The 23,940-nt window shown below is 41.5% G+C and overlaps 1 long non-coding RNA gene and 1 pseudogene across 1 annotated transcript in view; one reads left to right on the top strand and one right to left on the bottom strand.

The window, feature by feature from the left end:
- Positions 1-23,940, top strand: part of LOC133557039 (uncharacterized) — a 35,875-nt gene that overhangs the window by 5,532 nt on the left and 6,403 nt on the right. The gene's annotated exons all lie outside the window — the stretch shown is intronic.
- On the bottom strand, positions 15,510-19,102 carry LOC133557132 (uncharacterized; annotated as a pseudogene).

Genomic DNA, 23,940 nt, shown 5'->3' with positions numbered 1-23,940 from the left:
CCCCCGCGACCCGACCTCGGATAAGTGGAAGAAGATGGACAAAGAATAGCTTAACATGCTTAACCACACACCGTATGAGGATACAATAGCTCACTGCTAACAGCAAGATAGCGTACCTGAATGTAAACAAATACCATGGATGGCTCTACACCAGACATCCACTGTAATGATAGCAAGTACAGGAGCATGTCTAGTAGATACTACAATCATTACATCGATATTTTTTATCATCACAAAATATTTTTTTCCTTTTTTTAAAATTCATGTTGTGTTTATAAACTCAGGAAATATGTCCCTGGACACACGAGGACTTTGAATATGACCAATGTATTGTATGACCCTGTAACTACTTGGTATCGGATCGATACCTAAATTTGTGGTATCATCCAAAACTAATGTAAAGTGTCAAACAACAGAAGAATAAGTTATTATTACATTTTAACAGAAGTGTAGATAGAACATTGAAACAGAAAATAACCAGATATTGACAGAAAATGAACAAGTACAATAATAATCAATTTTTACAGCTTGTTCTTTATACTTTTGACAAAATAAAAGAATTAGAAATGAATGACAGCAGACTAATTAGGAGCCTTTGTTTACTTATTACTAAAAGACAAGTTGTCCAGCATGTTTACTATTTTATTCAAAGACACAATTGTTCTTTGTTTGCAGTAAGAAACATATGTTTAATGTACCGTAAGATTTTTTGTTAAAATAAAGCCAATAATACCATTTTTTGGGGTCCCCTTATTTAAAAAAGTATCGAAAAGTGTCAAAATACCGGTACCAATACCAAAATATTGGTATCAGGTATAGAGTGAGAGTCCAACACCAAATATTGTAATTAAAGGCCTACTGAAACCCACTACTACCGACCACGCAGTCTGATAGTTTATATATCAATAATGAAATATTAACATTGCAACACATGCCAATACGGCCGGTTTAGTTTACTAAATTGCAATTTTAAATTTCCCGCAGAGTTTCTTGTTGAAAACGACGCGGAATGATGACGCGTGACGTCAAGGACTGTCAGGAAATATTAGCGCAGCACTATTTGCGGCTAAATGTCGTCTCTTTTCATCGTACCATTAAACAGTATTCTGGACATCTGTGTTGCTGAATTTTTTGCAATTTGTTCAATTAATAAAGGAGAAGTCAAAGCAGAAAGGTGGAGTTGGGAAGCTTTAGCCTTTAGCCACACAAACACACGGTGATTCTTTGTTTAAAATTCCCGGAGGTGAAGCTTTATTATGGATCAGAGCGGTCAAGCGAACAGGGTTCCCGACCATTTGTCAACCGGCAGGTTTCGGTTAGAAAATTGTGTTAAAAAGTCGCCTCTTACCGGAGATCTGTGAAGTTTGCGCCGTCCTTGTATCTGCCGTCGACTTCCCTCAGACACTGGCCTCAAAACACCCGTGGACACACCCCTCCGACTATCAGGTACTATTTAATCTCACTAAAACACTAGCAACACAATAGAAAGATAAGGGATTTCCCAGAATTATCCTAGTAAATGTGTCTAAAAACATCTGAATCAGTCCCAATGCAATCACCTTTTTTTTTTTAAACTTTATTTTTTATTTAATTTTTTTTCTAGTCCTTCGCTATCAATATCATCATCCACAAATCTTTCATCCTCATTCAAATTAATGGGGAAATTGTCATTTTCTCGGTCCGAATAGCTCTTGCTGCTGGAGGCTCCCATTAAAAACAATGTGAGGATGTGAGTAGCCCTCACCCTTGTGACGTCATCGTCTGCGACTTCCGGTAAAGACAAGGCTTTTTTATCAGCACCAAAAGTTGCAAACTTTATCGTCGATGTTCTCTACTAAATCCTCTTAGCAAAAATAGGGCAATATCGCAAAATGATCAAGTATGACACATAGAGTGGACCTGCTATCCCCATTTAAATAAGAAAATCTCATTTCAGTAGGCATTCAAAGGTGTTTGTGTGTGGACTTTGTCCGTCTACCGGTTCATACTGTTCTTGCACCGCGAAAAAATATGACATTTTTCATGCCAGGTAAATAATACGCACGCACACACACACACACACACACACACACACACACACACACACACACACACACACACACACACACACACACACACGTGTTCTGAATGAAGGAACCAGACAATGAGAAGTTGTTGTTAGTTTTTTTAAACAGTTCACACTATCGTGTTCAGAGTGAGTCATCCTCACTGGTGCTGCTGTTAGTTTAGAGAAGATCATCTAACTACTAAAAATATTCCCTATGTTGAAACTAAAAGTACATGCTACTCTTGTAAAATTCCGAATTTCTTTTAATTGTTGCCAAAAATCATGTGTTTTGCTTTTTTTTGGATTTTTGTCGCCAAACAACAGTACACAGGCGCTCAAAGCGGGCTACTTCTATATCCACCTGCTACTCTTTTAGCTATATGGATGGGTACCCTTCACATTTTAATCGAATCGCTGCCAATTCCCGGTACTTAAATCGTAGTCATTTGTAGGGATGGGTACCAAATTTGGTTGCTTTATCAGCCAAACTCCCTTTAAGTAGTGCTGCAATTTTCAACACCAACAGAGCAAGTATGCTTGGTAGAAAACGCTCGATCGCAAACTTAAGCTCGACTCTTTTAAATGCGCTAGCTTGGTGCTAATCTACATCGGATTTGCCATAGACGGGCTACTATTAGTATTAGTCATTTTATGTGCCGATTTCAACACCTCCAAATTTGGTCATGAAACTACACAAACAGCTGGTGTGTAATAAGCACAGTCCTTACAGTATTGTAGGGCGCAACAAAACACATTCAGCTTCCTGGGAAAATCGACTTCCTCGTTAGCCAACATACCATAGATAGCCTATACAATACTGCCATCTACTGTCTTGGAAGTGCAACTGCATTGCTCAAACGTAAGAAAACTAATGAACAGCACAGTTATCATAATCGGTTCATTTTTAAATGTTACATTAAAAAATAAAACAACCAATCAACATTTATTAGGACACACAAACGTACCAAAAATTGGTACTGTTGAGTACCGGTACCGGAAATTCGGTTCGAATGTCAACGGTACCTATCCCTACATTTGTTTGTGTTCATGTGTCGATCCATGCTAATTGTTCAAGAAAATAAAATAACACGCTTCTGAGTTTCATTTACAAGTATTGTGGAGTAGACTTTGGTGCAGTGGCACTTCCAAGATGTTAGATGACAATAATATATAGACTCCTGGAAGTAGTCTTTGCCATTAAGGTGAATGTGCTAGTCTTTTGATAAGCCCTACAAAGTGTAAATATTGTACTTAATATTGTAGTGTGCATATTAGTTGGAGTTCTGAATATTACTTTTGGAGGTGTTGAAATTGCCAATGCTATTTTTTAGCATGTCTACGGTAAATCCCACGTAAATTAGCATCGAGCTAGCGCATTTTGAAAAGCAGGGCCTTACTGCACTTTTGAGCGCCTCTTTCTTGCTTTGTTGGCATGGAACATTGGAACATTACCTAGAGCAAGGATGTCAAACTGGTTATGAGGGCCACGTCGCGGTTATGGCTACCCTCAGAGAGTCACTTGAATAATTAATGAAGACAAATGTATAAGAATTGTTACACAATCGCCTATGTATTTGATCATTACATTTTTTTTTATGTACTGTGGTCCCCGGATTGTTTAAGTAATCCGGCGACTGGCAGCTCAGTATCGTAAAATGTGTGGTGTTTTTTTTTTTTTTTACAGCATATGAATGTGATTGGAAAAATGGTGCCGCTGTTTTTTTCCAGTAAAATTCTGGCAACAGAGCAGCAAGTTTTTTTTCCCCCGTAAATCTAGGCTTGTTGTTTTTACGGCGTATTAGTGTACACATAAAAACAGTACTGCTGTTTTGTTTGTTTTTTGGTAAAATTGTAGCGAATCAGTCGCAAAATCATACTGTAAAATCTATTGTAATTTTTACAATGTAGAATTTAATTGATTACTTGCTTTGAAATTACAAGTCAACATAGGGTTGGGCGATATGGCCTTTTATTAATATCTCAATATTTTTAGGCCATATCACGATACATGATATATATATCTCGATATTTTGCCTTAGTTTTGAATGAACACTTTATGCATATAATCACAGCAGTATGGTGATTCTATCTGTCTACATTAAAACATTCTTGTTCATACTTCATTAATATATGCTTATTTTAAACTTTCATGCAGAGAGGGAAATCAAAACTAAGTCAATTTACCATAACTGTATTTATTAAACAGTTATTAAAGGCCTACTGAAATGAAATTTTCTTATTCAAACAGGGATAGCAGGTCCATTCTATGTGACATACTTGATCATTTCGCGATATTGCTATATTTTTGCTGAAAGGATTTAGTAGAGAACATCGACGATAAAGTTCGTAACTTTTGGTCGCTAATAAAAAAGCCTTGCCTGTACCGGAAGTAGCAGACGGTGTGCGCGTGACGTCACGGGTTGTGGAGCTCCTCACATCCTCACATTGTTTACAATCATGGCCACCAGCAGCTAGAAATCGACGATTTCTCCATTAATTTGAACGAGGATGAAAGATTTGTGGATGAGGAAAGCGAGAGTGAAGGACTAGAAAGAAAAAAAAATAGACAGAGCGATTCAGATGTTATTAGACAAATTTACTAGGATAATTCTGGAAAATCCCTTATCTGCTTATTATGTTACTAGTGTTTTAGTGAGATTATATGGTCGTACCTGTACAACCTGAAAGTCGGAGGGGTGTGGCCATGGGTGTGGTGACCGCCAATGTCTCCGAGGGAAGCCACGTTTCTCGACGAGGCAAAGGCAGCCAGTGGGGCCGGGCTGAGATTTTTATTTTTTTTCCCTCCTCCACGGTGGAAGCATCCGATGGTCGGGGGCGGCCGGTGGGAGGAGGCAAGAGAGTCCGCAGCTGCCTCTTTGACAGGTGCAGGAGGAACGATGCAAGCTCTCCGCTCATGTCTACGGTAAGAGCCGACTTATTACCACCATTTTCTCACCGAAACCTGCCGGTTGACATGTGGTAGGGAACCATGTTCGCTTGACCTCTCTGTTCCATAGTAAAGCTTCACCGTCATCTTTCGGGAATGTAAACAAGGAAACACCGGCTGTGTTTCTGTTGCTAAAGGCGGCCGCAATACACCGCTTCCCCCCTACATCTTTCTTCTTTGACGTCTCCATTATTAATTGACCAAATTGCAAAAGATTCAGCAACACAGAAGTCCATAATACTGTGGAATCATGCGATGGAAAGAGACGACTTATAGCTGTGAATGGTGCTGGACCAAAATGTCCTTTACAGTTTGTGACGTCACGCGCACGCGTCATCATACCGCAACGTTTTAGCATGATACTTCCGCGCGAAATTTAATATTGCAATTTAATAAAAAAGCAAAAGCAAGATGGCGGCGCCCGGACGGGCTGCGACACTGCGGTGCTCTTGCTAAAGATGGAACATTTGGCGGAAATGCCGGACAGTTCTGCAGACTTCATGGCTGGCTCGCATCGTGGTCACTCCGTGATCACGTACGACCGCCAGACACTTCTGGATATGGACATATCGGGCCGTTTTGGACTGATAGACGCGTGCGTGCTAAACATGCTAACTAGCATGGGAATACGTCAGCGGCTACATCCAGCGGCCTGTGAAGCAGGGGAGTCTAGTAGCAGCGGGGGCCGTCTACGGAGCAGACGCCAGCGGTGTGATCGGAAACGCGGATGCCGAGCGGGGCTTAAAACAAAGCAGAAGGCTAATCCCCACAGAACACCACTTCCCTCCATCCTGAAGACGGATTTAAATGAAAAATGCGAGACTACTGGTCTGGGTAAGGAGTCAGTTAAATTAGAACACTTTTTTTCTGCTTTGAGTGTTTCAGAGTTGGACATGTGTTTTACCGAGGAGGCAAACTATGATGTGTGCAGTTTATCAAAGCAACAAACAAACAATCGAAAAATCCCCGTTACTGAGGTGGCTAACTATGATGCGGGCAGTTTATCAAAGCAACAAACAAACAATCGGAAAATCCCCGTTACTGAGGAGGCTAACCATGATGCGTGCAGTTTATCAAAGCAACAATCAAACAATCGGAACATTCCCGTCGTATCAATTCCTAGATATGGTCGTAATTATACTGAATGCACTGGGCATAATAAACACAACATTATTAATATTGCTACTACGGATAATTTGATCAAAAATTCCCTAAAACAGCCCACTACCTATAATATAGGTTTTTTAAACATAAGATCATTGTCTCCCAAAACGTTGTTAGTTAATGATATCATCAGAGACAACAATCTTAACGTCATCGGTCTCAGTGAAACCTGGCTTAAACCAAACGACTTTTTTGCGCTAAATGAGGCATGTCCTCCTAACTTTACACATGCGCATATTGCCCGTCCGCTTAAAAGGGGTGGGGGGGGTCGCACTAATATACAACGAAAACTTTAACCTTAGTCCTAACATAAATAATAAATATAAATCGTTTGAGGTGCTTACTATGAGGTCTGTCACACCGCTGCCTCTACACCTGGCTGTTATCTACCGCCCCCCAGGGCCCTATTTGGACTTTATCAATGAATTCTCAGAGTTCGTTGCTGATCTAGTGACACACGCCGATAATATAATCATAATGGGGGACTTTAATATCCATATGAATACCCCATCGGACCCACCGTGCGTAGCGCTCCAGACTATAATTGATAGCTGTGGTCTCACACAAATAATAAATGAACCCACGCATCGCAACGGTAATACGATAGACCTAGTGCTTGTCAGGGGTATCACCGCTTCCAAAGTTACGATACTCCCGTGTACTAAAGTATTGTCCGATCATTACCTTAGAAAATTCGAGGTTCAGACGCATGTTCGTCAAACTAATAATAATAATAACTGCTATAGCAGCCGCAACATTAATACGGCCACAACGACAACTCTTGCTGACCTACTGCCCTCGGTAATGGCACCATTCCCAAAATATGTGGGCTCTATTGATAACCTCACTAACAACTTTAACGACACCCTGCGCGAAACCATTGATAACATAGCACCGCTAAAGTTAAAAAAGGCTCCAAAAAAGCGCACCCCGTGGTTTACAGAAGAAACTAGAGCTCAGACATTATTATGCAGAAAGCTGGAACGCAAATGGCGCACGACTAAACTTGAGGTGCACCATCAAGCATGGAGTGATGGTTTAATAACTTATAAACGCATGCTTACCTTAGCTAAAGCTAATTATTACTCAAATCTCATCCACCGTAATAAAAACGATCCTAAATTTTTGTTTAGTACGGTAGCATCGCTAACCCAACAAGGGACTCCTTCCAGTAGCTCCACCCACTCAGCTGATGACTTTATGCAATTCTTTAGTAAGAAAATTGAAGTCATTAGAAAGGAGATTAAAGACAATGCGTCCCAGCTACAACGGGGTTCTATTAACACTGACACGATTGTATATACGGCGGATACTGCCCTCCAAAATAGTTTCTCTCGTTTTGAGGAAATAACATTAGAGGAATTGTTACAACGTGTAAATGGAATAAAACAAACAACATGTTTACTTGACCCTCTTCCTGGGAAACTGATCAAGGAGCTCTTTGTATTATTAGGTCCATCAGTGCTAAATATTATAAACGTATCACTTTCCTCGGGCACTGTTCCCCTAGCATTCAAAAAAGCGGTTATTCATCCTCTTCTTAAAAGACCTAACCTCGATCCTGACCTCATGGTAAACTACCGACCGGTGTCTCACCTTCCCTTTATTTCAAAAATCCTCGAAAAAATTGTTGCGGAGCAGTTAAATGAACACTTAGCGTCTAACAATCTATGTGAAACCTTTCAATCCGGTTTCAGGGCAAATCACTCGACGGAGACAGCCCTCGCAAAAATGACTAATGATCTATTGCTAACGATGGATTCTGATGCGTCATCTATGTTGCTGCTCCTCGATCTTAGCGCTGCTTTCGATACTGGCGATCATAATATTTTATTAGAACGTATCAAAACACGAATTGGTATGTCAGACTTAGCCCTGTCTTGGTTTAACTCTTATTTTACTGATAGGATGCAGTGTGTCTCCCATAACAATGTGACCTCGGACTACGTTAAGGTAACGTGTGGAGTTCCCCAGGGTTCGGTCCTTGGCCCTGCACTCTTCAGCATCTACATGCTGCCGCTAGGTGACATCATACGCAAATACGGTGTTAGCTTTCACTGTTATGCTGATGACACCCAACTCTACATGCCCCTAAAGCTGACCAACATGCCGGATTGTAGTCAGCTGGAGGCGTGTCTTAATGAAATTAAACAATGGATGTCCGCTAACTTTTTGCAACTCAGCGCCAAAAAAACGGAAATGCTGATTATCGGTCCTGCTAGACACCGAACTCTATTTAATAATACAACTCTAACATTTGACAACCAAACAATTAAACAAGGCGACACGGTAAAGAATCTGGGTATTATATTCGACCCAACTCTCTCCTTTGAGGCACACATTAAAAGCGTTACTAAAACGGCCTTCTCTCATCTCCGCAATATCGCTAAAATTCGCTCCATTCTGTCCACTAAAGACGCTGAGATCATTATTCATGCGTTTGTTACGTCTCGCCTCGACTACTGTAACGTATTAATTTCGGGTCTCCCCATGTCTAGCATTAAAAGATTACAGTTGGTACAAAATGCGGCTGCTAGACTTTTGACAAGAACAAGAAAGTTTGATCACATTACGCCTATACTGGCTCACCTGCACTGGCTTCCTGTGCACTTAAGATGTGACTTTAAGGTTTTACTACTTACGTATAAAATACTACACGGTCTAGCTCCATCCTATCTTGCCGATTGTATTGTACCATATGTCCCGGCAAGAAATCTGCGTTCAAAGGACTCCGGCTTATTAGTGATCCCCAAAGCCCAAAAAAAGTTTGCGGGCTGTAGAGCTTTTTCATTTCGTACTCTGGAATGCCCTCCCGGTAACAGTTCGAGATGCCACCTCAGTAGAAGCATTTAAGTCTCACCTTAAAACTCATTTGTATACTCTAGCCTTTAAATAGACTCCCTTTTTAGACCAGTTGATCTGCCGTTTCTCTTCTTTTTCTTCTATGTCCCACTTTCCTTTGTGGAGGGAGTCCGGTCCGATCTGGTGGCGATGTACTGATCGCCTGTGTATCGGCTGGGGACATCTCTGCGCTGCTGATCAGCCTCCGCTTGGGATGGTTTCCTACTGGCTCCGCTGTGAACGGGACTCTCGCTGCTGTGTTGGATCCGCTTTGGACTGGACTCTCGCGACTGTGTTGGATCCATCATGGATTGATCTTTCACAGTATCATGTTCTCATATGTTCTCATAGTCATCAGTATCATCAGTATCACAGTATCATGTTCTCATAGTCATCATTGTCACCGACGTCCCACTGGGTCATTATTGTCACCGATGTCCCACTGGGTGTGAGTTTTCCTTGCCCTTATGTGGGCCTACCGAGGATGTCGTAGAGGTTTGTGCAGCCCTTTGAGACACTAGTGATTGATTGATTGAATAAACTAAACCGGCCGTATAGGCATGTGTTGCAATGTTAAGATTTCATCATTGATGTATAAACTATCAGATTGCGTGGTCGGTAGTAGTGGGTTTCAGTAGGCCTTTGAGCAGTAGCACAAACATTCATGTAATTTCCGAAACAGAGAGTGCAAGATTGTCAGAGACATTTTAAAACAAGCTATGAGTGCACTTTTGTGCATGATATCACTAAGATGACGTATCAAAATAACACTTAAAGTGCACTTTTTGTACAGAACGCCACTACAATAGTTTAAAACATTTTAAGTACACTTTTGTGCATGATGTCACACAAGATATTTCAATAAATGTCAAATAAAAATTAGCTGCATAATAGGAAATCAATTAGTGTGTGTCCTTTGCTATATGGTAGGTTCCTCCGGACGGTATCTCCTTCTGTTGTTGACTTTTTTTTTCATACAGTGTTGATCTGTAAATAGTTGCTTCGGCATTTTGTTGGTATGGCACCGAACGGAGGTGTTGACATGCGGAGATTCATGCACTCCTTATTCTCTAGCGCAGGGGTCACCAACCTTTTTGAAACCAAGAGCTACTTCTTGGGTACTGATTAATGCTAAGGGCTACCAGTTTGATACACACTTAAATAAATTGCCAGAAATTGCCAATTTGCTCAATTTACCTTTAATAAAAAAATCTATATATATATATGGGTATTTCTGTCTGTCATTCCGTCGTACATTTTTTTTCCTTTTACGGAAGGTTTTTTGTAGAGAATAAATTATGAAAAAAACACTTAATTGTACGGTTTAAAAGAGGAGAAAACGGGAAAAAAATTCAAATTTAATTTTGAAACATAGTTTATTTTCAATTTCGACTCTTTAAGATTCAAAATTCAACCGAAAAAAAAAGAGAAAAAATAGCTAATTCGAATCTTTTTGAAAAAAGTTAAAAAAATAATTTATGGAACATCTTTAGTAATTTTTTCCTGATTAAGATTAATTTTAGAATTTTGATGACATGTTTTAAATAGGTTAAAATCCAATCTGCATTTTGTTAGAATATATAACAAATTGGACCAAGCTATATGTCTAACAAAGACAAATCATTATTTCTTCTAGATTTTCCAGAACAAATTTTTTTTAAATAAATTCAAAAGACTTTGAAATAAGATTTAAATTTGATTCTAAAGATTTTTTAGATTTGCCGGAATATTTTTTTATTTTTATTTTAATCATAAAATATTTGAAGAAATATTTTAAAAATATTCTTCGTCAAAAAAACAGAAGCTAACATGAAGAATTAAATTAAAATGTATCTATTATTCTTTACAATAAAAACAATAAATTTACTTGAACATTGATTTAAATTGTCAGGAAAGAAGAGGAAGGAATTTAAAAGATAAAAAGTTATATGTGTTTAAAAATCCTAAAATCATTTTTAAGGTTGTATTTTTTCTTTAAAATTGTCTTTCTGAAAGTTATAAGAAGCAAAGTAAAAAAATTACTGAATTTATTTAAACAAGTGAAGACCAAGTCTGTAAAAATATGTTCTTGTATTTTCAAATTCTATTTAAGTTTTGTCTCTCTTAGAATTAAAAATTTCGAGCAAAGCGAGACCAGCTTGCTAGTAAATAAATACAATTTAAAAAATAGAGGCAGCTCACTGGTAAGTGCTGCTTATTGAGCTATTTTCAGAACAGGCCAGCGAGCGACTCATCTTGTCCTTACGGGCGAACTGGTGCCCGCGGGCACTGTGTTGGTGACCCCTGCTCTAGCAGGTGACTTTTTAAATGATGCTACATTAGCAGTGGTGCTACTTTTTATAGCAACGCTTTTGACGCATCATTGTTCAACATCTTCCCGCTTGAAGCCAAACCACCGCCAGACGATTTGGAATTATTTCTTCCTTTGTTTGTTACCAGATTCGCACCTTCTCGTATTACCACCTGCACCGCACCGTTAGCAACACAGCTAACGTTACCATGTCGCTACCTGTCTGCTCCGTGGAAGCGTGGGACGTTGCACACGTGACGAACGTAAGAAGGTGCGCTTGTTTTAAGTCTCTTTGAGAAGGAGAGACAAGAAAGAGTGGGAAACACATGCAGTGTAATGCCCGCCGCTAAAAGCAACTGTGTGAGAACGTTTACTCAAATATCACGATATAGTCATTTTCTTTATCGCACAGAGATAAACCCGCGATATAGCGATAGCCCTAAGTCAATACAATATTTGTTTTTGTTTGAACAAAAAAAGTTTAATGTATGATACAATATTTGTTATACTATATTAGAAAACACAAAAGTAATAGTTCGATATTGTCACATATTATAATTACTTTCCAACCTAAATGCATACAAATGTAACTAACATTACATTATTAACATGAGCTAAATTATTATTACGGATTCATACATAAGTCAAGCAGATATTAGAGTATTTATGTTTTATTTAAGAATAGAAATGTAATGTCTGATAATATAAGATTATTAGATAATATTGAATACAATTATATGCGATTAAATGCAGCAGATGTATTTTTATTTTTTTCCGTCAAAAGGGAAATAACTAATACAACACTAGAATAGATCAAGTATATTATTTCCAGGCTAGTGTGCCGCGGGATACAGTCTGGTGTGCCGTGGGAGATTATCTAATTTCACCTGTTTGGGTAATAGAAGTTTGCAAATAATGTGTTGTTGTTGAGTGTCGGTGCTGTCTAAAGATCGGCAGAGTAACCGTGTAATACTCTTCCATATCAGTAGGTGGCAGCATGTAGCTAATTGTTTTGTAGATGTCGGAAACAGCGGGAGGCAGTATGTAGGTAAAGAGGTGTCTAATGCTTAAACCAAAAATAAACAAAAGGTGAGTGCCCCTAATAAGAGGCATTGAAGCTATGCAGAACGGAACTAAAACTGAACTGGCTACAAAGTGAACAAACACAGAATGCTGGACGACAGCAAAGACTTACGGCGTTCACAAAGTACATCTGAACATTACATGACAATCAACAATGTCCCCACAAAGAAGGATTAAAAACTATTGAAATATTCTTGATTGCTAAAACAAAGTATATGTGGGAAATATCGCTCAAAGGAAGACATGAAACTGCTACAGGAAAATACCAAAAGAAGACCAAAAAAAGCCACCAAAATAGGTGTACAAGACATGAACTAAAACACTACACACAGGAAAACAGCAAAAAAGTCAAAATAAATCACGGTGTGGTATGACAGGTGGTGACAGTACACCTACTTTGAGACAAGAGCTATAGTCATGCATGCTTGGTTATGATTAAAAGTCATATCCAAAAATTGCAACTTTTTACTGTCAACTGAGTTTTGTTTTTTAGTGATTTCTGCTGGTGGTGTGCCTCCGCATTTTTTCAACGCCAAAAATGTGCCTTGGCTCAAAAAAGCTTGTAGTAGACCGAAGTATTCATTAAGTACCACCATAATCCATCCATCCATTTTCTACCGCTTATTCCCTTTCGGGGTCGCGGGGGGCGCTGGCGCCTATCTCAGCTACAATCGGGCCACCATAATGACAACATTAAAATACTGTAGTGTAGTAGGGCTAAGTATTCATTAAAATACAGGCAGAGGTTTTATTTAACCATTTTTAACCATTTTATTGGCCACTGTAACATGACGCACAGTTTGAACGCTAACACTATGTTTGAATGTAGGAAAAATAAAACACTGTACTTCAATCAAGTGATTCTTCGGCGTACCACTAGAGAGAACTTGTGTTGCACGTACTGCAGTTTTGAGCTCTGAGTGCTTGACTGCTTGTTCCTTGGCCAAGAACAGGTGCCGAGTTTGCAACCGGACGTGACAATATAGCAGCATTTCAATTGACATGACCCGATAGTTTAACTTCTTTTTACGCTGGTATGACAGTTAACAAATGTTCAAACGCGACTTGCCAAGAAGCTCCTTTAGCTGGCTTCTCCATGACAGGATAAGTCTTCCTGCACATTTTAATTAAACTGTACAAAAATACGCCGCAGTCAGCATTTTAAGGTCTTAACCCAACGCCCCTCCCCTCCATCTGCCTTGCTCTCTACAGTAAATGAGACTCCTTGTCACCTCTGATCTTATTGCATGTATGTGTGTGTGTGTGTGTGTGTGTGTGTGTGTGTGTGTGTGTGTCAGTATTAATATAAACGTAAGTCAGGCAGAACGAGATCTCGCTTCAGCTCTCTCCAAAATCTTTGACGCTTTCAGACTCAATTTATTTCCTGTCATTGCGCCAAGAGATTGTCTTTGATTGCCACAAGACAGCGGCAGATTTGTGACAAGGAGGGGGGGGAACCTCAACCCTTTCTTCTTTTCTTTATGGACTAGGAACATTTCATGAGGTGGATTTATATCTTTGCCACCCCCTGCTCTGTTTGTGTGCAGGATGATGTCAAAACCTCCAACCAAATGTTTTCTAAACCTGTAAAAAAAATGTAATGAGTCACAGTTGACATGATTACATCATTATCTATGGTTATCATCACACTTGTCGCACCGATGTGGTGGCTTCACAAACCCCAAAAAGTTGACAAACAGAAACAATTTAAGAGTGTTTTGAGATAAGAGCTGTCTCTTGGCAGGTTGTTATACTTTAAATGTTAGTTATAAGCAGTGTTGGGTTAGTTACTGAAAACCAGTAACTAGTTACATTTACTAGTTATTTTATTTCAAAAGGAACTCAGTTACTAACTCAGTTACTTACACCAAAAAGTAATGCGTTACTGTGAAAAGTAAAAATTTAGTTACGTTTTTTTTTAAGGCTCCTCTTAATGCTGTTTTAGCCTTCATTTCAGTACTGTTATTGCAATACAATCTGTTGATCAACTTGACATGCATTTGCATCACTGAACTCTGCTTAGCAATGTGGTCGACATACAACACACAAAGACAAAGATATGTTTCAAAGGGCTAATTTATTTTATGCCAGAACAAATTGACAAAACTATTTTAAATAGCTGCAACATAACATACATAAGTAACAAACCGCAAAATAACAACATGTCACAACATGTCACAACATAGCTGTAAACCTGGCTTCACCCAAAGAAGGCACACATTACATGATTATATGTCATGTCACTTTACGTCAGGGGTCGGCAACCCGCGGCTCCGGAACCGCATGCGGCTCTTTGGCAACTCAGATGCGGCTCAGCTGCATAATCGCCGGCCCCCCAGACTGTTATGGGGGGATTCCGGATTCCGGTGCCTCTCCCGGACATCACCTGGGGTCAACGCTCTCGGATTTTCACTCGGACTACAACATTGTGGGCGTGCCGTGATGTCTTTACTTTAAACGTCCTCTACAACATGTCATCGCGCCTGCCTTTCACACCTTACTATCTGCGTGCCGACCGTAGGCATGCTTGCCCGTCCAGCAACATGTTGTATGTGGCTTCCGCAGATATGCGTACAATACTGCAAGGCATACTGGGTGATGCAGGTTACACTGAAGGTTGTGATATAAAGAACTTTAACACTCTTACTAATATACACCACACTGTGAAACCACACCAAACAAGAATGACAAACACATTTCGAGAGAATCAATCAATCAATCAATGTTTACTTATATAGCCCTAAATCACTAGTGTCTCAAAGGGCTGCACAAACCACCACGACATCCTCGGTAGGCCCACATAAGGGCAAGGAAAACTCACACCCAGTGGGACATCGGTGACAATAATGACCCAGTGGGACATCGGTGACAATGATGACTATGAGAACCTTAGAGAGGAGGAAAGCAATGGATGTCGAGCGGGTCTAACATGATACTGTGAGAGTTCAATCCACAATGGATCCAACACAGTCGCGAGAGTACAGTCCAAAGCGGATCCAACACAGCAGCGAGAGTCCTGTTCACAGTGGAGCCAGCAGGAAACCATCACAAGCGGAGGCGGATCAGCAGCGCAGAGATGTCCCCAGCCGAGAAACGGCAGATCAAAAGGGAGTCTATTTAAAGGCTAGAGTATACAAATGAGTTTTAAGGTGAGACTTAAATGCTTCTACTGAGGTGGCATCTCGAACTGTTACCGGGAGGGCATTCCAGAGTACTGGAGCCCGAACGGAAAACGATCTATAGCCCGCAGACTTTTTTTGGGCTTTGGGAATCACTAATAAGCCGGAGTCCTTTGAACGCAGATTTCTTGCCGGGACATATGGTACAATACAATCGGCAAGATAGGATGGAGCTAGACCGTGTAGTATTTTATACGTAAGTAGTAAAACCTTAAAGTCACATCTTAAGTGCACAGGAAGCCAGTGCAGGTGAGCCAGTACAGGCGTAATGTGATCAAACTTTCTTGTTCTTGTCAAAAGTCTAGCAGCCGCATTTTGTACCAACTGTAATCTTTTAATGCTAGACATGGGGAGACCCGAAAATAATACGTTACAGTAGTCGAGGCGAGACGTAACAAACGCATGGATAATGATCTCAGCGTCTTTAGTGGACAGAATGGAGCGAATTTTAGCGATATTACGGAGATGAAAGAAGGCCGTTTTAGTAACGCTTTTAATGTGTGCCTCAAAGGAGAGAGTTGGGTCGAAGATAATACCCAGATTCTTTACCGTGTCGCCTTGTTTAATTGTTTGGTTGTCAAATGTTAGAGTTGTATTATTAAATAGAGTTCGGTGTCTAGCAGGACCGATAATCAGCATTTCCGTTTTTTTGGCGTTGAGTTGCAAAAAGTTAGCGGACATCCATTGTTTAATTTCATTAAGACACGCCTCCAGCTGACTACAATCCGGCGTGTTGGTCAGCTTTAGGGGCATGTAGAGTTGGGTGTCATCAGCATAACATCCATCCATCCATCCATTTTCTACCGCTTGTTCCCTTTTGGGGTCGCGGGGGGCGCTGGCGCCTATCTCAGCTACAATCGGGCGGAAGGCAGGGTACACCCTGAACAAGTCGCCACCTCATCGCAGGGCCAACACAGATAGACAGACAACATTCACACTCACATTCACACACTAGGGCCAATTTAGTGTTGCCAATCAACCTATCCCCAGGTGCATGTCTTTGGAAGTGGGAGGAAGCCGGAGTACCCGGAGGGAACCCACGCATTCACGGGGAGAACATGCAAACTCCACACAGAAAGATCCCGAGCCTGGACTTGAACCCAGGACTGCAGGAACTTCTTATTGTGAGGCAGACGCACTAACCCCTCTGCCACCGTGAAGCCCCATCAGCATAACAGTGAAAGCTAATACCGTATTTGCGTATGATGTCACCTAGCGGCAGCATGTACATGCTGAAGAGTGCAGGGCCAAGGACCGAACCCTGGGGAACTCCACACGTTACCTTAACGTAGTCCGAGGTCACATTGTTATGGGAGACACACTGCATCCTATCAGTAAGATAAGAGTTAAACCAAGACAGGGCTAAGTCTGACATACCAATTCGTGTTTTGATACGTTCTAATAAAATATTATGATCGACGGTATCGAAAGCAGCGCTAAGATCGAGGAGCAGCAACATAGATGACGCATCAGAATCCATCGTTAGCAATAGATCATTAGACATTTTTGCGAGGGCTGTCTCCGTGGAGTGATTTGCCCTGAAACCTGATTGAAAGGTTTCACATAGATTGTTAGACGCTAAGTGTTCATTTAACTGTTCCACAACAATTTTTTCAAGGATTTTTGAAATAAAGGGAAGGTGAGACACCGGTCGGTAGTTTACCATGAGGTCAGGATCGAGGTTAGGTTTTAAGAAGAGGATGAATAACCGCTTTTTTGAATGCTAGGGGAACAGTGCCCGAGGAAAGTGATAAGTTTATAATATTTAGCACTGATGGACCTAATAATACAAAGAGCTCCTTGATCAGTTTCCCAGGAAGAGGGTCAAGTAAACATGTTGTCTGTTTTATTCCATTTACACGTTGTAACAATTCCTCTAATGTTATTTCCTCAAAACGAGAGAAACTATTTTGGAGGGCCGTATCCGCCGTATATACAATCCATCCATCCATCCATTTTCTACCGCTTATTCCCTTTCGGGGTCGCGGGGGGCGCTGGCGCCTATCTTAGCTACAATCGGGCGGAAGGCAGGGTACACCCTGGACAAGTCGCCACCTCATCGCAGGGCCAACACAGATAGACAGACAACATTCACACTCACATTCACACACTAGGGCCAATTTAGTGTTGCCAATCAACCTATCCCCAGGTGCATGTCTTTGGAAGTGGGAGGAAGCCGGAGTACCCGGAGGGAACCCACGCATTCACGGGGAGAACATGCAAACTCCACACAGAAAGATCCCCAGCCTGGATTTGAACCCAGGACTACAGGAACTTCGTATTGTGAGGCAGACGCACTAACCCCTCTGCCACCGTGAAGTATCAGTGTTAATACAACCCCGTTGTAGCTGGGACGCATTGTCTTTAATCTCCTTTCTAATGACTTCAATTTTCTTACTAAAAAATTGCATAAAGTCATCAGCTGAGTGGGTTGAGCTACTGGAAGGGGTCCCTTGTTGGGTTAGCGATGCTACCGTACTAAACAAAAATTTAGGATCGTTTTTATTACGGTGGATGAGATTTGAGTAATATTTAGCTTTAGCTAAGGTAAGCATGCGTTTATAAGTTATTAAACCATCACTCCATGCTTGATGGTGCACCTCAAGTTTAGTCGTGCGCCATTTGCGTTCCAGCTTTCTATATAATAATTTCTGAGCTCTAGTTTCTTCTGTAAACCACGGGGTGCGCTTTTTTGGAGCCTTTTTTAACTTTAGCGGTGCTATGTTATCAATGGTTTTGCGCAGGGTGTCGTTAAAGTTGTTAGTGAGGTTATCAATAGAGCCCACATACTTTGGGAATGGTGCCATTACCGAGGGCAGTAGGTCAGCAAGAGTTGTCGTTGTGGCTGTATTAATGTTGCGGCTGCTATAGCAGTTATTATTATTATTAGTTTGACGAACATGCGTCTGAACCTCGAATTTTATAAGGTAATGATCGGACAATACTTTAGTAAACGGGAGTATTGTAACTTTGGAAACGGTGATACCCCTGACAAGCACTAGGTCTATCGTATTACCGTTGCGATGCGTGGGTTAATTTATTATCTGTGTGGGACCACAGCTATCAATTACGGTCTGGAGTGCTACGCACGGTGGGTCCGATGGGGTATTCATATGGATATTAAAGTCCCCCGTTATGATTATATTATCGGCGTGTGTCACTAGATCAGCAACGAACTCTGAGAATTCATTGATAAAGTCCGAATAGGGCCCTGGGGGGCGGTAGATAACAGCCAGGTGTAGAGGCAGCGGTGTGACAGACCTCATAGTAAGCACCTCAAATGATTTATATTTATTATTTATGTTAGGACTAAGGTTAAAGTTTTCGTTGTATATTAGTGCGACCCCCCCACCCCTTTTAAGCGGACGGGCAATATGCGCATGTGTAAAGTTAGGAGGACATGCCTCATTTAGCGCAAAAAAGTCGTTTGGTTTAAGCCAGGTTTCGCTGAGACCGATGACGTTAAGATTGTTGTCTCTGATAATATCATTAACTAATAACGTTTTGGGAGACAATGATCTTATGTTTAAAAAACCTATATTATAGGTAGTGGGCTGTTTTAGGGAGTTTTTGATCAAATTATCCGTAGTAGCAATATTAATAATGTTGTGTTTATTATGCCCAGTGCATTTAGTATAATTACGACCATATCTTGGAATTGATACGACAGCAATTTTTGGTTAGCCACCTCAGTGACGGGAATTTTCCGATTGTTTGTTTGTTGCTTTTATAAACTGCACGCATCATAGTTAGCCACCTCAGTGACGGGAATTTTCCGATTGTTTGTTTGTTGCTTTGATAAACTGCACGCATCATAGTTAGCCACCTCGGTAAAACACATGTCCAACTCTGAAACACTCAAAGCAGAAAAAAAGTGTTCTAATTTAACTGACTCCTTACCCAGACCAGTAGTCTCGCATTTTTCATTTAAATCCGTCTTCAGGATGGAGGGAAGTGGTGTTCTGTGGGGATTAGCCTTTTGCTTTGTTTTTAGCCCCGCTCGACATCCGCGTTTCCGATCACACCGCTGGCGTCTGCTCCGTAGATGGCCCCCGCTGCTACTATACTCCCCTGCTTCACAGGCCGCTGGATGTAGCCGCCGACGTATTCCCATGCTAGTTAGCACGTTTAGCACGCACGCATCTATCAGTCCAAAACGGCCCGATATGTCCACATCCAGAAGCGTCTGGCGGTCGTACGCGATCACGGAGTGACCACGATGTGAGCCAGCCATAAAGTTTGTAGAATTGTCCGGTATTTCTGCCAAATGTTCCATATTTAGCAAGAGCCCCTCGAGAGCGCAGCCCGTCCGGGCGCCGCCATCTTGGATCATGGCTATATTATACACACGCCCCCAACCCCGCCCACCTCAACCGACGCACGGGGGGGGTTTGGTGCTAGCGGTGTGTATAATATAGTCAGGAATAATCATGGATGCAAAGGATTCTGGGTATTTGTTGTGTTGCGTCTATGTTGTGTTACTGTAAGGCTGTTCTCCTGAAATGTGTTTGTCATTCTTGTTTGGTGTGGGTTCACAGTGTGGTGCATATTAGTAAGAGTGTTAAAGTTGTTTATATCACAACCTTCAGTGTAATCTGTATCACCCAGTGTGCCTTGCAGTCGTGTACGTGTATCTGCGGAAGCCACATACAACATGTTGGACTGGCAAGCAGTTTGTACATGTTGTAGAAGGCGTCAAAGGCAATGGTTTCATAGCACGCCCTTATTAATGTTATCTGGGTGACCACCAGCTGACATTCGCGAGAATAGATGCGGCTCCCATTGTCTTCTTTATAATGTGAAACGGGTCAAAATGACTCTTTGAGTGGTTAAGGTTGCCGACCCCTGCAATACGTATACAGCACACATACTGCTATACACAGGCCTAACCAGGCGTTTTTTTCTCTCAAGGAATTTTGAAATAAAATCATGTCTTCAGTGAAGCCCAGTGCACTCTATGCATTTCCCCAGTTTTAGTTTAGAGATAAGGAAAGATTGGTATGGCACAGTAGGATCCCTCTTTAAGTTTGTGAACTTTATAGTCTACACATTTAGACTGATGTGATAAGAGGCAGAGTTTGGATAGTCTTCTTTAGCTCGCTTTCCGTGTTTATGTGCTCACTGTCCACTGTGTCCAGGAGCTTGGAAAATGTTTTCCTGCCCTTTGTCGTTTGATGCCCGCTATCATGCTAATTAGCTGCCTGAAAGCGGGTGACTCCGCTGTAGAAATAGCCTGCATGTCTTCTAGCACATACGCTGCAATGGCTCTATCAATGTTGTCCTGGCTATCATTAAAATCCTTAGGTGAAGTGTGTCTCTCTTTACTAGCTTCGCCAAAGCATGTTGCTTTTGTAGCTGTTTTAGCAGATTTGAATTGCTGTTTTGGGCAGTAGATGGGATCTTTGATCCAAGACACAACTTACATTCAACTAAAATGTTCTTTTCTTTGTACTCAACAGCAGTGAGAATATCTCCACGTTAAGAAACTGGGCTCTGGCTCCATCATGATGTCTTGTTATGTTTTATTTATTTATATTTTATCATGTTCTGTTTGTGTTGTGTTGTTTGCTCGGTCTTTGTATTATCTTTTAACCTGTCCATTGTACAGCACTTTGGCTACCCCTGTGGTAAATTTTAAATGTGCTTTATAAATAAAGTTGATTTGATTTGATTTGATTTAGTAAACACAGACATGCCCCCCCCCTCACACACACACACACACACACACACACGCACAGCGCGTGGCGCACCACTTCTTTTGTGACACAGGAAGAATCAGAAGGACGACACCGCAGTTCTCCAATAAAAAACACTCAGATCTTCTCAGTTTCTAGCGGATACTATTTAAAAAATAACGTAAAATAACGCAGTAATGCATCATGTAGTAACGGTAACTGAGTTACTGAATATAAAAAATAGCGCATTAGACTAGTAGTTACCACCGAAAATAACGGCGTTACAGTAACACATTACAAAGTAACGCGTTAGACTTAGACAGACTTAGACTTCCTTTTTACTGTCATTCAAATTTGAACTTTACAGCACAGATAGGAACGACATTTCGTTACATAAGCTCATGGTTGTGCAGGATAATAAAAGCATTAAGGTGCATATATCATTAAATAAATATATATAAATAATATATAAATATATATATATAAAATAAATAAATATATATAAATAAATAAATACATTACTGTACAGATAAATACATTGCACTTTTTCACATGCGTCCACGTTTATGGATGTATGTTATATTGTCTTTTTTATTCCAGCGAGTTAATCCATTTTGGGGGGAGTTGAGGAGATAATTTAATTATGATGTGTTCAAGAGTCTTACGGCCTGAGGAAAGAAGCTGTTACATAACCTGGAGGTTCTGTTTCGGAGGCTGCGGAACCTCTTTCTAGAGTCCAGCAGTAAAAACACTACTTGGTGGGGGTGTGAGGAGTCTTTGCAGAATTTCTGAGCCCTGGTCAGGCAGCGGCTTTTTGCGATCTCCTGGATAGGAGGAAGAGGAGTCCTGATGATATTTTCCGCCGTCCTCACCACTCTCTGGAGAGACTTCCAGTCTGAGGCCTTGCAGGCTCCAGTCCAGACAGAGATGTTGTTGGTCAGTAGGCTCTCTATTTTGGCTCTGTAGAATGTGGTGAGAATGGGGGGAGGGAGCTGTGCTTTTTTCATCCGACGCAAAAAGTGCATTCGCTGCTGAGTTCTTTTTACAAGAGCTCCAATGTCTAGGGACCAGGTTATATTGTCAGTTATCTGCACCCCCACGAACTTGGTGTTGCTTACCATCTCCACCGCTGTGCCGTTGATGTAGAGTGGAGTGTGGCTGGACTGGTGCTTCCTGAAGTCAACAATGAACTCCTTGGTCTTATTCACATTCAGGAACAGGTTGTTGGTTCTGCACCAGTCAACCAGATGTTTCACCTCCTCCCTATAGTCCATGTTATTGTTGTCACGGATGAGGCCCACCACTGTTGTGTCATCCACATTCTTTACAATGCGCAGCAGTCATGAGTCATCAAGGTGAGCAGCAGCGGACTCCGGACGCAGCCCTGGGGGGAGCTGGTTCTCAGGGAGATGGCACTGGAGGTGTTGTTGCCCACTCTCACAGATTGGGGTCTGTTTGTGAGGAAGTAAAGCAGCCAGTTGCATAGAGGGGTACAGAACTCACCAAACACATTTGGAACCTCAAAGACAATAATGTTGAATAGTCAATAACATGGCAAATTCTTGCATCCAGCACACCTTACAACAGTGGTAATAAAAGATGCAATCTATGCTTAAAAGAGAAACTGTTTATTATATATCATCCAGATCTATCATCCTTCAACAAGCGCAGTGAAATCATTCCAACATGCCGCCACAGACGGAAACACCTCCTAGGTAACACATGAGCCAATCACCACACCCTACGCCTGCCTGTACCCACCCACTCTGTGCCCTATATAAACCATTGTATGTGAATGCTTCCATTAAAATCTCCTGATGATTGAGGGAACCCTGTTATGGTTTACTAAGGAGGACGTGACGGCAAACGGACACCAGGTGGCAGTATGTCCAAAGATTTATTAATATATATATATATATATATATATATATATATATATATATATATATATATATATTAACAAATGTATATATGTAATAATCAATCAACAGAAAACATACTAAGTAAATGGAGCGTGGCAAAAACTCTAGAGTGTATGGTGTTAGTCTAAGTGTGTAAATTAACTGAAGTGTGTTTTACCCAAGTGTTGACAAAAGAGAACGCGGAAGTCCGTGGGGCAGGCAGAGGGTTCAGGTCAAACGAGCGAGGAGTCGAGGTACAAAGGAGGCAGTCAGAATCCAGAGGGAGATCCAGGGAAAAGAGTGAGACACACAGCTCACCTTGCGGGCGACGGAGGATTCTGTGGGGACAAGGGAGAAGACACTGAGAACACGTAGAGGTACAGGGCACAGGGAGAGCAGGTTTGCATAACGCAGGGTGATTGCTTACGGTACGCATTTGGAACTAAGTTCCCGCCCGGATCCCTGTGTCCACTGATCTTTTATGCTGCTCATCGTCAGTCACAGGTGTGTCCTGCAGCCGGCTGCGGCGGAGAGTGGGCGCGGTCCGCTTGATGAATGCGGGGGCAGTCCTCTGGTTGGACTCGCAGCGGAGAGAGACGCAGAATGCGCATGTCCCACAAGAGTATCCCCCCCCTATGGACAGATTCCAGATGTCCTAGAATCTGAACACCCCCAAAAGCAGGAACAAAAATCAAGGGAGGGTGGAGGGGTGAACTGGTGGTGGGTCGCCAGCCCAGGTGTCTCAGAAACCATCGGGGACAAGTCTGGTGGCGGCGTCGGGTGGACCGCCGCTGCGGCCGGCGAGGTGGACGA

The sequence above is a fragment of the Nerophis ophidion genome, linkage group LG08 (genome assembly GCF_033978795.1).
Source record: "Nerophis ophidion isolate RoL-2023_Sa linkage group LG08, RoL_Noph_v1.0, whole genome shotgun sequence".
Lineage (NCBI taxonomy): Eukaryota > Metazoa > Chordata > Actinopteri > Syngnathiformes > Syngnathidae > Nerophis > Nerophis ophidion.
The sequence above is the reverse complement of the archived record's forward strand: the minus strand, read 5'-3'. Positions and strand labels throughout refer to the sequence as shown.